Source organism: Rhinolophus hipposideros, assembly GCF_964194185.1.
Source record: "Rhinolophus hipposideros genome assembly, chromosome: 3".
Classification (NCBI taxonomy): domain Eukaryota; kingdom Metazoa; phylum Chordata; class Mammalia; order Chiroptera; family Rhinolophidae; genus Rhinolophus; species Rhinolophus hipposideros.
In genome coordinates, this window is record NC_138049.1 from 99,488,681 (window position 1) to 99,503,661 (window position 14,981).

Genomic DNA, 14,981 nt, shown 5'->3' on the forward strand with positions numbered 1-14,981 from the left:
TCTAAAGCTCGTGTTACAGGTTAGGAAATGTAGATCCAGAGAAGTGAGAAGATTTTCTCAGCTAGTTAATGGATTCTTGTAATTTTTATATTTTTCAATTTTATACAAATTGGTTGGCAGTTAATGAATGACGGCTCATTACATGTCTTACGTCTAGGAATATTTGCATACATTTTGAAATTTAAAAACATAATTCATTCTTCCTAATCTCAGAGTATTCCTCGTATATTGGCATATGTTGACATACCCATGTGTTTCCATGTAGTTAGTGACTACTATTTATAAAGCATTTAGAAGAATGCAGAGAACACAGGAAGTGCTCTATACATTTGCAGCTATTATTGGCAGATCTGGGAACACCGCCATGGTGTGTAATGTGAGCATGTCTCAGTGCAAAATTGGCACATCCTTATACTATTTGTTGTTAAGCTGACATCCAGACCTAACTGGGCACCTTGTTTTATGTGGAAACCCGAGGCAGGAGCCGGGATTGACCCAGCTTGATCAGGGGACCCTGACCTCAACCAATTCCTAATTGGAGATGGAGGGTCATGAAGCTCTCATCCGGTGATACTGCAGTGAAAGGAGAGGAGTGATGGTGGTGTGGGAATGGTTCCCCAAACGTACAGCTTACTGTTATCACTGGCAGTTTCCTTTTCTAACCATGCTGCCAGAGTTCTCTGTCTCTGAGAACAAGCCACAGGTGAGGATAGTAAGCTGGGAGGGTAAGTCGTCTGAGAAAGTCTATCAACTGACTTTTTTCTGCCCCATTTCCACCCTCTTGAATGCACCACTTTAGATACAAGATAGATAAATGGGAACCAAACTCAGATAGTGAAAATAGAGTATTGACATCTGTAATTGTGCCGGGCCCTTAGTTTTTTTGGTGGTGGTCGTGGTGGTTTTTTTGTTTTGTTTTGTTTCGTATTACCAGTTCTGCATCAGTACTTTCCAATAGACTAACATACAAGTTGGGCTTATGTGCCACATATAATGTGGATTTAAGAACCCTTAAATTATGATTTTCATTTCAGGAAAGTTTTACACGGTTTTAATTTCAGAATGTCTTCTTTTGCTCTACAATGTTTTGTTTCAACATTTTGCCCATTTGGTCATCCGTTATGCTTTTATTTGTCACAGTAATTAAAGATTAAGGAATAAAGGCAGATTAAGAATTAAAGAGTATAGTGATGAATGATTTAGCATGCCCAATTAAAAATCCTGTTTCTTCATACAGTTTAATAAACAGCAAACCAAGAGATACAGAATGTAGATGGGTCCCGCCCACCAATGGACTATGAAAAAGAGCAAAGGTAGATCCATAAATGTTGTTGGAAAACAAAGTGGAGAAATCTGTCCCTGCCTCAGTGCTAAGCTTCCTCCAGAAGCGACTCATCCCGAGAAAAGTCTAGGCCTCATCCTCAGAATTAAAACCCTTCCTCTTCAATGGGTTGTTGAGGCCTCCTGGCCCTGATTCATCATGACCTTTATTAGCTTAAAAGCTTGGCCATTGCTGTTTAGTTTAGTTAAGTTTAGCTGACTGCAATTTTATAAACTATTATTTTGTAAAATTTTGAGGACCATCAACTTCCTTTGTGAAAGTTTATCATGTTCTACCACCTTACAAAATCCCAAGTCTTTTCCTGTAACTTACTGATGAGTATCTAATAATAGTATTATAAATAAGCTGAAACCTGAAGAAGTCCAATTCGAATAGTACTGGTGTGCATTTTTTAAAAATATATTCATTTTTCCTATATGAAGCCTAATTTCTCATAAACCAAGTCTAGTAGGTTTCGGGTGTTTCCGTGCTTGCTTCTACTTTTTCTTTGGGAGTAAGAGCTACCCTTTTACATTGAGAACCTGCTCAATAGACTTGACATTGTTGTAGACGCTTTACAAAGTGTGCTCAAAAAATACAGTGAATGTTTAAGTAAAAAATGATTTATTACAGTAAAAGACACATTGCCATTAATCCACCTCAAAATACCCCTCGCTTCAAACACACTTATCCCATCATTCTTGCCACTTTCTGAAGCAGTTCTGGAAGTCCTCTTTCATGAGTGTCTTTAGTTGTGCTGTCATGGCTGCCTCAGTGTCCTGAATCATTTTGACTTTGGTGAAGAGCCGGAAGTCGTGTGGTGCCAGGTGCCAGACCTGGTGAATAAGGTGGGTGAGCACACACCGTAATGTTTTTATTTGACAGAAATTGCTGTACCAGAAGCGATGTGTGACATGGAGCCTTTCTGTTGTGATAAAAAAAATGTGAATGCTGCTGAATGCCATCTAGGGATCTTTAATATGGGAAGCGGCATGTCAAACCTTAGTAACAGTATGTGACACATTTCAACTTGTTCACTGCAGTCAGTCAGGTGTGAGCTGTGAGAGAAGGTGTGTTTCAAAGTGTGCCGTCAATCATCCTCCATCATGACAATGCTCCGTGTCACACGTCGCTTCTGGTATACGGCAATTTCTATCAAATGAAAACATGACAGTGTGTCCTCATCCACCTTATTCACCAGATCAGGCACCATGGGACTTCTGGCTCTTCCCCAAAGTCAAAATGATTCAGGACATCGAGGCAGCCACGACAGCACAACAAAAGACATTCACGAAAGAGGCCTTCCAGAACTGCTTCAGAAAGTGGCAAGAACAATGGGATGAGTGTGTTCGAAGCCAGGGGTAGTATTTTGAGGGGGATTAATGGCAATATGTCTCTTACTGTAATAAAATTTTTTAATTTAATCATTCACCATATCATTTGATCGCACCTCGTATATGTTTATGTATTATTTCTGATTCTTATTTTATAGATGGAAATTGAGCCTCAAAGTCTTAGAATGCCTGCCCAAGGTCTCAACTAGAAAGTGGCAGAGCCAGGGTTCAGCTCCAAGTCTGACTGGTTCAGAAACTTATGTTCCTTCTTTATGCTGCATTTTACAAGTATAATGATCAAATTGACATATGTCAAAATTTTCAAGTGAGGATATCTTTCTGAACTATTCAAAAAATATAGCACATATTTAGCTCTTCAGTTTATCTCTTGATTCATTGAAAGCAAACACATAAAAATATACATGAAAAATAACTGTCAATCCCAGGAATTACTTTATTATTCAGAGTCTCTAAAAAAGCATGTTTTAGATTACAGCCTAGCTGTCAGAATGTAATTTGTCAGCACAGAATGAGATTACCAGGATAAAAAGAACATGCTATTCTTTTTTTTTTTTTAAACAATGTTCCCAAATTCCCATTTATACAGAGAAATTCAGAAGTTGCCATGGTAACTAGAAAACATTTGCAAAACAAAGTCTGAATATGTGGGACACAAAATGGAGGGCTCTTTCCTTTTATATATTCTCTCCCAAAGCTAGTATTTTAAGGAAAAGTTATCAAGATTAGCTTTAACCTCTTCTCACTTATTTAGAACTCTTAAATAATTTCAGTAATCCAACCAACGTTTGAATAAGACCTCATTGTATCATTAGGGTACATTTTTTAAAAAGTTGAATTGCTGTGCCAAAGAGACGGTTATAGAAGCTGAACTGTGTGTGAGCCAGTGTCAAAGCCCATCAGTAGCATGTGTGACTTGATACTCGTTTGTGTTCTAGTTAAATGCTTCCATCCATCAATCAAGCCTACATGAGCAGGACATTCTTCACTTGATGGTCAGGCCCTGCACAGCCCCATACCTGCAACCATTTGCTCAACTCTGCCCATAGTCTCGAGGACTTTGTCCCCAAGTATGGCTGGAGGATAACTTGCAACAGAACATTGTGTCTTACTCGAAAGACACAGTTTCTTGGGTCCCATTTCTGATCTACGGACTCAGAATCTCTATAGTGGAGCCTAGGAAAGCACATTTTTAGCAATTAAATGTGTTCAGGCTAAAGTTGGGAATAGTTTGCGTTTTACTCTTAAGAAGCTGGTTAAAACCCACTCCCAGAGAGGTATATGAGCAGGTCTATAGTCCTCATCCTTGCCAACACCACTAAATTTGAAAATTCTGCCAATTTGGCAAGCGAAAAAAAAAAAATCTTGTTTTAAATTGCATTTTGATTACCAAATTCTTTTACGTCTTCATTTACCATTTGTATTTCTGTTTTTGTTTATGTCTTCTGTTTGTTTTTCTCTTGGCGTATTAGAGTAGGTCTGGTTGATTTGTTGACCCGATGAGGACTGGGATTTGGTCTTGTTCACCCTGCAACCACCACTTTTAGAAACAGGGCCTGATACATAGTAGGTGCTCAGTAAATAATTATTGAATGAAGGAACATTAAGGATAATAACTTTTTGTCTTTGTCATATATTCAGCAAACATTTTCCCCATTTTATAAATTTTGTTTTAGTTTTTTCAATAGAGTTGTATCAGTCTTTTCATTTTATGGTTTCTGCTTTGGATATCATGCTCAGAAGCGCAATAGCTCACTGATCTATAGTTCTACCTATTAGAAATTGTTTTGTTATTTTGAATTGAAATTTGGTGCCCCATCGCTTCTACCCCATCATTTCCTTTTGGCCGGTCATTATTTGGACGGTCATCATTGAGTTGGAGTGAATCTTGTCAGAGGTGTCTGGACCGTGGGGATTTTACCTGAATCTGAACAAAAAGCTGTTCTGAATTAACAAAATCAAGGTCCATTTTGAATTCTCCTTCTAGAAGTAGTCTCCATTGATAAAAGTGCCATTTAAATATCCATTTTAAGGAGTAATAATGTTGCTCAAAGTGAATCAGTAGACTAATCTGAGCCTCTTTTATTAGCCGATTTGAAGGAGAGAATAGCGTCTGGGGTCCTTTTCACTAAAACCTCACAGTATTGTCTGTTATGGGTTACATTGTGTCTTCCCACCCCCACCCCCAATTCATATGTGGAAGTCCTAACCCCCCAGTATCTCAGAATGTGACCTCATTGAGAGACAGGGTCTTTACAGAGATGGTCAAGTTAAAATGAAGTCATTAGGGTGGGCACTAAACAATATGACTGGTGTCCTTATTAAATGGGGACATTTAGAAATAGACACGCATACAGGTTGATTGCCATATGACCATGAAAATGGTCATCTATAAGTCAAAGAGACGCCCGGCACAGATCCTTTTCTCACAACTCTCAGAAAGAAGAATCAACCCTGCCAACACCTCCATTTGGGACTCTAGTCTTCAGAACTGTGAGATAATAAATTTCAGTTGTTTAAGCACCCGATTTGTTATATTTTGTTATGGTAGCCCTAGCAAATTAATACAGTGTGCAAATAAGGTAGGATATAATTTTTCATACGATTGGTATCCGCTGCAGCTCTTGGCCTTGATAAATTCGGGAGCGATAATATGCTATATCTAGTATATACCATTTGCTGTGAAACTGCTTGAAGGGGAGCTTTGGTCAGGGAAGAGTACTCTGCCAACATGGGGAAAGTCCAGGCTCCCTTGATAGGTGGCTTGCTTTCTTTCCACATGGTTCCTTTCCTGAGCGTACCATCCTGTGAGTTCCTCCAGCCAGTGGTGATGTCTAGTCTGTGGTATCTGCACCATCATTACACAGCCCTGCCAGGCAGCGATGAAGAACATGAGCTTCGAACAAGATCTTCTGTTCTTCTCCTGCTCCACCCTTTCCCAGGTGTATGTCCTTGTCCTTACGCATGTCACTTAACCGGTTTACACTGTACTTTCTAACCTGTAAAATGGGCACGATTATACCTACTTTCTAGGGTTATAGTGATAATTAAATGACATTTGGAAAGACCCTACAGTTCTTAGCTAGCAACTACTTGAAGACAGACTGTTGACTTGTTCACCCCTGTTCTCCCAGTACCCGGCATTGAAGTAGTCAGCCATTAATTCACTGTTTGGTGGAATTGATGGAGAGAGGAAGACCTGATCATTTCAGGTGCTAAGACCTGAAATCTCAGGCTCAGAGTCGAAAGTGATTTTCTGACACACTGTGCCTATTGGGGAGTTCAGAGCACATCACAGATGACTTTGACTTCTTAAAAACAAACAAACAAACAAAAGCCTGTGAGACTCTCAACCTTTTACAAGAAGTTACATTTCAAATAATCAACCTACGAATAATGTTTACAGGATTTATAAATTTATTTTTCCAGGAGCTATTCAAGGTCTTTCTACCTAACTCTTTTCCTGTGGTAAAAAACATACTAAGTTCATCTGTGTTGTACGGATGTGCTTTGTAAGCTGCAGACTTTGCACATTATCGAACTTTTGGAGTGAGTTGTGTGAACTTGTGGATGTGCACAGACAGTTGGGAGACTGGGTGTGTGTGGAGTTAGTAGGTTTGTGCCGGTTAGAGGAACAGCTGCTATTGGGCATGTTGTCTAATGACATGAGGGCAGCACAGGACAGGGCAGCTTTCCTATTAGATTATGTTTGTTAACAGTAGGCTTCAATGTCCTTGTGTGGTGTGTGTGGGAAAGGAGAGAATTTCGGCTGTAATTAGTGTTCCAGAATCATATTCCACCAAACTATTAGAGGGACACTGGCTAACACATACTCACAGATTTTTGTTTGAAAGACACATTAGTTGTATCTAATGAGCAAGTTTATTCCAAGATTTTTGAGCCTGGCAAGAGCACAATACACAGCAGGAAAAGTACTTTTGGCTTTGCTCTTATTACAACACGAATAGCATCTCTTATTATTAGGTCCCAAAAGGCAGCTAGAAGCTTTAGCAAAAGATGTGTTGACAATTATAACCTCTTATCTATTATGTGCCCTTACTAGAAGTGAAGAAACTTAAATTTTGAGCACTTACTGTATACCAGACATTTCTGGTTTTTCTACATCTTATATATGAGGTATATGAGAAATACATAATGTTTTTTAAATAGTGATTCTGTGTTATGATATAGTTTGCATTCTGCTCTCATCTAACCTGATTAGTGAGTGGTATCGCATGAACCATGAGTTTTGAGATATAAAACATTTATTAAAATAAGTGAAGTGTATGGTCATTATTAGAATGTTAAAATGTACACACTCCATGTACACGATTAGAGAAACATAATCTTTTTGGCTGTAAAAATTTAGCTGTAGTGTTTCTTCTGATCTTTAAAATTCTCATCTCTGATTAAACACAGCAGAAGAAAGTAATTTTTACTCTACTCCCTGTTATTGAAATTCACTAACAACAGCAACGAAATATGAAAAATAGAGGGGGGAAAAGCCATCTTCAGTGAAACAAGGAACTAGCCATAACCTCAAACCATAAGAAAACCTGCCAAATACTATGAAATCTGAATTATGGTGAGGGAGGGTGCTGAGAGCCAACACATATATCCTCCAACCTCAGTCAGGATACAGTTTCCCCTTTAAGAAAGGGTCACAATTCTCAAACACAAATCCAGTAATCTTTTGGTTAGGGTGATGAGATCTAAGAACATAGGCAAGTGTTAGGCAAGGGAGTGGTATTATATAGATATTTATTCTATATTATAAAAGGTGAATCCAAAGAAGAAACCTTAAAGGGAGGCCTTTTTTGTGGTCAGTGGTCTAGGCTCATTGCCAAGAAAGATGGCCTTTTGTGAGAGGTGTTCAGTGAGTTTGTGACAAGAGGTTTTATCATTCCAGACCTCTTAGTAAAACAAACTGAGGAAAGTGTATGCCTTTAAGGCTAAAGACATAACAGATATAGAATCAAAGTATTCTGGAAACAAAACTTAATTTGAACATTCCCTCATGCATCCCCCAGACTACTCTTTAGGAAAAAGATGGACTTGTTCAAAGATAAAATTATCAAAAAGAAAACAGCTGTAGACTTATCTGTATATATGGAGTGTGTGTGTGGCGGGGGGGAAGGTGCTAAGGAATATATATTTGAAGGCTGATTACATCAGGGAGCAGAGGATGTGTTTTTCATAATCTTAAATATGTAACCTAAATTCATTCTTTGGTTTAAAAAAATCGCTGAAAAACATAGAAGTGTTCAAAGAAAAGATTAGATGATGAGAAGATGAAAAGCAAACCTGAAGAACTCATGAAAGATATAATAGAGAAAAAGAAAGCCATCATAGTTGGATCTTGAGAGTATAATTCTAAGTGAAATAAGTCAGACAGAAAAAGCAGAGAACCCTATGATTTCACTGATATGTGGTATATAAACCAAAAACAACAAAAGAACAAGACAAACAAATGAGAAACAAAAACTCATAGACACAGACAGTAATTTAGTGGTTACCAGAGGATAAGGGGGTGGGGGGGGTGGGTGATGAGGGTAAGGGGGATCAAATATATGGTGATGGAAAGAGAACTGACTCTGGGTGGTGAACACACAATGGGATTTATAGATGATATAATACAGAATTGTACACCTGAAATCTATGTAAATTTACTAACAATTGTCACTCCAATAAATCTAATTAATTAAAAAATAAAAGAAAGCCATCATAGAGATGAAAGTGCCATTAGAAGCAAAAAAGAAGTAAGAAGAAGAGTATACTGAGAAGAAGGAGGAGGGGAAACAAAGAAGAGGAAGAAATGTAGCTGAAAAATAACTGAGGGCATATAAAGTAGTGATACTCAGAATGACAAAGGAGAACCTAATAATATATAATTCAAAATCTTGAAGAAAAGAAAAGAACAAAAGCAACAGAAAAAGCATGGGTAGAGAGAAAAATAAAAAGTTTGCTGAAATTTGGAATTACTTGAATCTGCAGATGAAAAGCACACCTGTATGCAAGAAAAAATGGAAAGAGCTCAAATCCAAGATAAAAATCTATTGAAGTTACTAAATCCCAAAGCTAAAGAAAGAGCCTTATGGACTAGTCAGAAAGTGCAAGCCAACTATGAGTGAAAATAAGAGAGATTATTCTCAGAATTTTCCTCTGTAGCATTCAGTGCCAGAAAACAATAGAACAAGTTCTGAAGCAAGGATATTGTGTCTCAATATCCAGCCAAATTATCAATTTGTTCCTTAAAAATAAAAACTCAAATACTCTTATTTGTTTGTTTGTTTCAGGTGTACAAAACAACTTAGTGATTAGACATTTATATAACTCATGAAGTGATAACCACAGTAAGTTTATTACCCATCTGACACGGTACATTGTTATTACAATATTATTGACTATATTCCCTATGGTGTACTTTACATCTCTATGACTGCTTTTTAAATTATTGTTAAAACTCAATATTTTATATTAGTTTCAGGTGTACGGTGTAGTGGTTAGACATTTATATAATTTATGAAATGATTCCCCGATAAGTCTAGTAACCACCTGACACCATTTGTAGTTTTTACAATATTATTGACTATTTTCCCCATTCTGTACTTTATATCCCTGTGACTATTTTGTAACTATCAATTTGTGCTTCTTAATCCCTTCACTTCTCACACCCTGCCCCCAACCCCTTCCCATATAGAAACCATCACTTTGTTGGCTATATCTATAAGTCTGTTTCTGTTCAGACAAATACTCTTAAGCATGTGTGAGTTCAGAGAGAAAATGAACCCAGGGATTCTTTTTTAAAATTGCTTGACAATGAAGTCTAACCAACTAAGAGATAAATCTAAATAAAGGGCCCAGGAACTGAGAAGTATTACAGAAAGACTAGTGAGAAACTGAATTTACTTTAATACAGTCATAAAAATAAACAGCTGTGTAAAGTGAATATGATAAACCTTGAAAATATAAAAGTAATAATAGATCTAACAAAAATTTGGGAGTCAGAAAGGAAAAGAGGGAGTGGTGTTATAAGTGACCTTGTTTCCTTATAGTTCAAAGCAAGAAATGAATAGATACTATCTAAATTCTACCATATCATTAAAAAACGTAATGACCCAAGTCCCATAATGTTTTCCATTTTTCTTAATTCTAAAGAGACACTTTTAGAAAAAAAGATACACATCCCTTGCCATGAAAAAAAACACATACATTTATCTGCAGCTCACCAATTCCTTCAATTTCATTTTTTTTCTATTAAATTCAAATAAAATTTAATAATTTTCAAATATATGTGGTATGCTTTTGCTTTGATAAAGGTACTTCTGTCTGTTCTTCTATTTGTATATACATATAAAGAAATGTCCAAACAATTTTTATCAAACATTAACATTGTTATTTTTGACTGGGAGATTTCTACCTCATATTTGCTCCTTTTTGTGTTGAGTTTTTTTTTTTTTTTTAAAGAATAATGAGTGTGGTAGAGATTACCAGTGCTCACCAAAACTTCCCGCTTATTCTTTCTTGCACATGCTTCCTTGAAGAGAGTTCATGTGACTAGCTCTAGCCAATGAAATGCAAGTGAAAATGATATTTTTGCATTGAAGCTTTTAAGAACTAGTATGAAGTTCTCTTTAATATTCTCTCCTTTTGTGACAAACCCTGAAGCTTTACGTAAAGATGGGGGCCTCACAAGATGGCAGCACCTCCACCAGTCTTACTAATTGAGTGTTTAGTATATGAAGCAGAACTGCCGTTAAATCGTATTGGACAAATATTGGGAGCAAGAAAACAACCTTTGTGATTTGAAGCTTCTGAGATTATGCTGCTATTTGTTAATTTGCTACCACAATATAACTTGGTCTATCTGGATGGATATAATGAATATGCATCACTTTTACAAAACAAGAACTCATTAATTATTCCTCATAAAATTCAAATGTACCATAGTGTATTTTTAGAGAGAAAATTATGCTACTGTTACATATATCATCTATTTTTTTGTTTCTTTGTTTGGTTTTTTCTTCCTTTTTTTAAAATTTGAAGTTCATTGGGGTGACAATGTTAGTAAAGTTACATATATTTCAGGTAATACATTATCTATATCTCACATTGTGTTTTCACCACCCAAAGTCGGTTCCTTTTCCATCACCATATATTAGACCTCATGTACCCTCTTCTAGAGGCCCCCTCCCCCCTTACCCTCTGGAAACCCTTAAACTATTGTCTATTGTCTATGACTTTTTGTTTCTTCATTTGTTTGTATTGTTCTTTTCTTGTTTTCAGTTTTATATGCCACATATCAGTGAAATCATGTGATTCTCTTTTTCTGTCTGACTTATTACGCTTAGCATTATAATCTCAAGATCCATCCATGTTGTCACAAATGGTCTTATTTCATCTTTTCTTACCGACAAATAGTATTTCATTTTGTATATATACCACAACTTCTTTATCCATTCATCTATCGAAGTACATTTTGGTTGTTTCCATGTCTTGGCCACTGTAAATAAAGCTGCAATGAACATCGGAGCACACGTGTCTTTATGGATGTTCCCATATTTTGGGGGTAGATACCAGGAGAGGGATTGCTGGGTCATATGGTAATTCTATTCATAATTATTTGAGGAACCTCCACACTGCCTTCCATAGCGGCTGCACCAGTCTGCATTTTCACCAACAGTGTATGAGGGTTCCTTTTTCTCCAAAGCCTCTCCAACACTTGTTACTATTTGTCTTGTTGATGATAGCCATTCTAACTGGGATGAGTTGAGGTCTCACTGTGGTTTTTATTTGCATTTCTCTGATGATTAGTGAAGTTGAGCATGTTTTCATATGTCTATTTGCTATTTGTATGTCCTCTTTGGAGAAATGTCTCTTCAGCTCCTCTGCCCATTTTTCAATTGGGTTGCTTATTTTTTTGTTGCTGAGTTTCATGAGTTCCTTGTATATTTTGGATATTAGACCCTTATCGGAGACACTGTTTGCAAAAATCTTCTCTCATTCAGTCGGTTGCCTCTTTATTTTGTCGATGGTTTCTTTTGCTGTGCAGAAGCTTTTAAGTTTGATGTAGTCCCATTCGTTTATTTTAGCTTTTACTTCCATTGCCTTTGGAGTCAAATTCATAAAATGCTCCTTGAAACCAAGGTTCATAAGTTTAGTACCTATGTTTTCTTCTATGAAGTTTATTGTTTCAGGTCTTATGCTTAAGCCTTTGATCCATTTTGAATTAATTGTAGTACATGGTGACAGATAGCAGTCCAGTTTCATTCTTTTGCACGTGGCTATCCAATTCTGCCAGCACCATTTATTGAAGAGGCTGTCTTTCCTCCATTGTATGTTTTTAGCTTTTTTGTCAAAAATTATCTGTCCATATTGATGTGGTTTTATTTCTGGGTTCTCAATTCTATTCCACTGGTCTATGTGTCTGTTTTTCTGCCAATACCATGCTGTTTTGATTATTGTAGCCCTGTAGTACAAGCTAAAGTCAGGGAGTGTGATACCTCCAGCATTGTTCTTTTTTCTTAAGATTGCTTTGGCTATTCGGGGTCTTTTGTGGTTCCAAACAAATCTGATGATTTTTTGTTCTATTTCTTTAAAAAATGCCATTGGGATTTTGATGGGGATTGCATTAAATCTGTACATTGCTTTGGGTAATATGGCCATTTTAACTATGTTGATTCTTCCAATCCATGAGCATGGAATGTCTTTCCATTTCTTTGTGTCTTCTTCAATTTCTTTCAAAAATGTCTTATAGTTTTCAGCATATAAATCCTTCACATCCTTGGTTAAGTTTATTCCTAGGTATTTTATTCTTTTTGCTGCAATTGGAAAGGGAATTGTTTTTTTGTATTTCTTTTTCTGAGATTTCATTGTTAGTATATAGGAATGCAATGGACTTTTGTACGTTGATTTTGTAGCCAGCAACTTTACTGTATTCGTTGATTGTTTCTAACAGCTTTTTGGTGGAGTCTTTAGGGTTTTCTATATGTAGCATCATGTCATCTGCAAAGAGTGATATTTTAACTTCTTCATTCCCAATTTGGAATGAAGATGGCTCTGGCAAGGACTTCCAACACTATGTTGAAAAGCAGAGGTGATGGGGGACAGCCCTGTCGTGTTCCTGAACGTAGAGCAAAGGGCTTCAGTTTTTCACCATTAATTATGAGATTAGCTGAGGGCTTGTCATAGATGGCCTTTATTATGTTAAGGTATTTTCCTTCTATGCCTATTTTATTGAGTGTTTTAATCATAAATGGATATTGTATCTTGTCAAATGCTTTTTCTGCATCAATTGATATAATCATATGATTTTTGTCCTTTATTTTGTTTATGTGCTGTATCACATTGATGGATTTGCGGATGTTGAACCATCCTTGTGCCCCAGGGATGAACCCCACTTGGTCATAATGAATAATCTTTTTAATGCATTGTTGTACTCGATTTGCTAAAATTTTGTTTAGGATTTTTACATCAGTATTCATTAGAGATATTGGTCTGTAGTTTTCTTTTTTTGTGTTGTCCTTACCAGGTTTTGGTATCAGGGTAATGTTGGCCTCATAAAATGAGTTAGGGAGTACTGACCCTTCTTCAATTTTTTTGGAAGAGTTTGAGCAGGATTGGTATTAGATCCTCTTTGAAGGTTTGGTAGAATTCACTAGTGAAGCCATCTGATCCTGGACTTTTGCTTTTGGGAAGGTTTTGGATGACTGATTCAATTTCTTTACTGGTGATCGGTCTGTTTAGATTTTCCAGTTCTTCATCGTTCAGCCTTGGAAGGCTATATGTTTCTAAGAACTTGTCCATTTCTGCTAGGTTATTAAATTTGGTGGCATATAGTCCTTCATAGTATTCTTGCATGAGCCTTTGTATTTCTGTGGTGTCCGTGATAACTTCCCCTTTTTCATTTCTGATTTTGTTAATTAGTGTCTTCTCTCTTTTTATCTTAGTCTAGCCAAGGGTTTGTCGATTTTATTAATTTTTTCAAAGAACCAGCTCTTTGTCACATTAATTTTTTCTATTGTCTTTTTGTTCTCTATTTCATTGAGCTCTGCTCTGATTTTTGTTATTTTCTTTCTTCTGCTGACCTTGGGTTTCACTTGTTCTTCTTTTTCTAGTTCTTTAAGTTGTAACATGAGGTTATTTATTTGGGATTTTTCTTGTTTCTTGAGATAGGCCTGTAATGATATAAATTTCCCTCTTAAAACTGCTTTTGCCGCATCCCAAAAATTTTGTTAGGATGTATTTTCATTGTCATTTGTTTCTATGTGTCTTTTGATATCTGCTCTTATTTCTTCTTTGACCCAGTCATTCTTTAAAAGTATATTCTTTAATCTCCACATGGTTATTTTTTTTTTCCTGATTTCTTTTTGGAGTTGATATCCAATTTCAAAGCCTTGTGATCAGAGAATATGCTTGGTATGATTTTGATCTTCTTAAATTTGCTTAGGCTGATTTTATGTCCCAATATATGGTCTGTTCTTGAGAATATTCCATGTACACTAGAAAAGAAATGTATAGTCTGATGTTCTAGGATGAAGTTCTCTATAAATGTTAATTATGTCCATTTCACTTAATGTGTCATTTAGGCCTGCTATTTCTTTATTTTCTTTATTTTCTTTATTTTCTGCTATTTCTTTATTTTCTGTTTGGATGATCTGTCTATAGCTGTCAGTGATGTATTTAGGGCCCCTACTATAATTGTGTTTTGGTCAATTTCTCCCTTTAGTACTGTTAGTAGTTGCTTGGTATATTTTGGTGCTCCCTAATTGGGGGCATAAATATTGATGACTGTTATGTCTTCTTGTTGTATAGTCCCCTTTACCATGATGAAATGTCCATCTTTGTCTCTTGTTATCTTTTTCACCCTGAAGTCTGTTTCATCTGATATCATTATGGCTACACCTGATTTTCTCTGGGTACCATTTGCTTGGAGTGTCAATTTCCACCCTTTCACTTAGAGTCTATGATTGTCCTGTATCTGAGACATGTGTCTTGGAGGCAGCATATGGTTGGGTTTAGTTTTTTGATCCAATCTGCTACTCTGTGCCTTTTTATTAGTGAGTTCATTCCATTTACATTTAGGGTGATTGTTGATACGTGAGGATTTCCTGTCATTCTATCTTTAGTTTTCTGGTAAGGCCGTGTCTCCATTGTTTCTTTGCCTTTTTGTTGTTGTCTATTATTTCTGTGTGGTGGTATCCTATGATTTTTTAACTCTGTTTCTTCTTTTATTACATTGTACATTTCAGTTCTGGATTTTTTTTTTTGAGAAGTTACCATTCAGTTTATGTAAAAGAAAGTTTCAT

General features: G+C 36.3%; 1 protein-coding gene across 1 annotated transcript in view; it reads left to right on the top strand.

Moving 5' to 3' along the window:
* KIF6 (kinesin family member 6) overlaps positions 1-14,981 on the top strand; it is a 417,374-nt gene that overhangs the window by 108,592 nt on the left and 293,801 nt on the right. The gene's annotated exons all lie outside the window — the stretch shown is intronic.